We start from the raw sequence: 2,500 nt of genomic DNA, 5'->3' as shown, positions 1-2,500 counted from the left end.
GCACCTCAGTAGCAGTCTCTTAATGAATAGAGACTGTTTCATCTTATGATGTCCGTACAGCCATGTGTTGGATGTCGGGTCGTTTTTGTAGTAGTGGATACCGGGGCCCTGGGCCAAAAGCTTGGTCCATTTTTCGAACTCCCATTGGCGCCATTCCGCATATTTGTTTACGGGTTTGGCGTTTCCTTCAGTTCCGAGTAGACTTTCTTCCATTTCACAAATGGTTGAGAGGCTCGCCTCCTCGTTGTCATTCGATTCGGCGGGTTCGAGAAATTCTTCAATTTCTCTTAGCACTTTGAGGTTTCTCAGTTTGTTAATGTGCTCCACGTTGTTATTGCCTCGGAACTGGAACGATGCCGAGATGACTGCATCCTCTGATTTTTCCAGGGACTCGAGCTTCCGTATAATGGCAGATGGAATTTGCACCTCGAGTTTTGGTAGTCCGAGGCCCCCGTCCTTGTTTTTGGAATATAATATTCCATCTGTTGTGTCAGCAGGAAGATGTAGTATTTCTTTCACTGCCTTCTTAATGAGATTGTCCAGTTCTATGATAGTGTTTTGCGATGCTTCCGTGAGGATAAGGTGGTAGTAGATCCTCGGAATCATGTGCGTTTTTAGGATTTCGAGTTGCTGAGTCGGCTTGAGTTCTGCCTCTCTCAGACTCGTAATCCACTTGTTCAGTTTTCCCGACCAGTTGTCCTCAGTTACTCCTGCCCATGGGTCTATTCGCGCTCCCAGATATTTCTCGAGCTCGCCCGGTTCGATGTGGTTCACCGGTTCACCATTGATTTTCCACTTTTCCCGGGTGTTGTAGAGGAATGTTTTCCTGTGTGGTCTACAGTGGAAGCCGGCCGTTTTTTTGATATTTATCTGTAGACCTGTGTTTTGGCAGAAATTCTGCAGGATTTTCATATTGGCCGTCATTCCTGCATAGGAGTCGCTGAGGATTGCTATGTCGTCTGCAAATGCGAGCGAAGAACAGCTGATTCTCCTGTTCTTCTGTGTTAGCGTGACACCCATCTGTGCCTGTTCCAATGTGCATATCAGTGGGTCCATTGTAATGTTAAATAACAGTGGTGAGAGTGGGTCGCCTTGTTTGACTCCCCTTTTAATGGGTATGGGCTCTGTTGCGGTCCTGTCACCCTCTATGACCGTTGTGTTGTCGGTATAGAGACTCTGCACTAGGTGAATGAACCTGTTCGGTATACCCATCCTCTTGAGTCCAACTGTGAGCATTTTGTGACCGATGGAGTCGAATGCCTTTGCCAGGTCTACAAAGACTACCGCCAATTCCTTCTTGTTGCTCTTTGCCCCCTTCATGATATTTTCTAGGATCGCGATGTTTTCATTGCATCCCGGGGTGGCCGCTATAAATCCCTTCTGGCGAGGGTTAAGCGTAACTGCCTCCGACAGTCTCTTCGCGATGATCTTTGTGAAGAGCCGGAGCAACATCGGCCCGATTGTGATGGGCCTCCAGTTGTCGATGTTCTTGAGGAGTTCTGCATCCTCCGTTTTAGGAATTAGCACAGTCCGACTCCTTTTCAGGGCTGTTGGTACGAATGCCAATTTCTGCCATAGAGAGAAGAGGCGAGGTATCACTGTCGCATCCTGACCAATGATGTTTTCCAGGTGTTCCACCTTCATCCCGTCCAGTCCCGCTGCACTTTTCGCGTTTATCTCGCTTATCGCCTTTTCGACCTCTTCAAGCTCAATGGCTTCCATTAGCCGGTTAATGTTTGTGGTGCCATTATACTGTGCCATTTTGCTGATGTTTGCTTTGTTGTTCACTTGTGATAGTTTTGCTCGAAAGCAATTCTCCAGCTCCTCCCTTCTGAGAGGGCAGCTAGATGCAGCTGGCGCGCCCATGATTTGACGTGCCAGTCTCCTTCTGTCTTTTTGATACAGGGTCTGAGTGGTTTTGTATCTGTGTTTTTTTGCGGCCCGTCGTTTTCTTGCACCAGAGTTTGGGTGGTTTGCAACTCTGTGCTCTTTTTTATTGCTGCCCGCCTTTCCACCCTTGTTTTTATGAGGCTTTGGAGAGAACTTGTCCATCAAACCTTCCGTGATTTGTTCGACCATCTCGATGCACCGATCTTTGTTGTGTCCATCGCCAAGTAGTTCCTCTGCCTTTGTGATCTGTTCAGCTAGATCTCGATGTTTTGGGGGTCCATGCGTCTTTTCCCTTGGTCGGGCAGTGGTTTTGGTGTGTCCCTGGTCGGACGCGGCCAACTCTTCAGTCTCAGTTTCCGGCTCAGGTTCCGTTTCGTTACCCGTTTCTTCGGGGATGTTCCTGCTCTGGGCCTCGATTTCAGCCGCCAGCCTTCTGATATTCGGGTCCCTTCGCTTGTCTGAGATTTGTTTATTGGTCTTTGATGTCATAACTTCGCTTATCGCGACGTTGATGAATCGGGAACCTTGGAATCGTTTTTCCAGGTCGATAAGCATTTTTATTTCCTCATCCGACCAGACGGAGCTTTGCCGGGTTTTTTTCGGAGGATTA

General features: G+C 48.2%; 1 pseudogene; it reads right to left on the bottom strand.

Moving 5' to 3' along the window:
* Positions 1–2,500, bottom strand: part of LOC144589789 (28S ribosomal RNA) — an 8,328-nt pseudogene that overhangs the window by 2,110 nt on the left and 3,718 nt on the right.

Source organism: Rhinoraja longicauda, unplaced genomic scaffold, assembly GCF_053455715.1.
Source record: "Rhinoraja longicauda isolate Sanriku21f unplaced genomic scaffold, sRhiLon1.1 Scf000078, whole genome shotgun sequence".
Classification (NCBI taxonomy): domain Eukaryota; kingdom Metazoa; phylum Chordata; class Chondrichthyes; order Rajiformes; family Arhynchobatidae; genus Rhinoraja; species Rhinoraja longicauda.
Note: the sequence above shows the minus strand (reverse complement) of the source record. Positions and strands in the feature narration are given on the sequence as shown.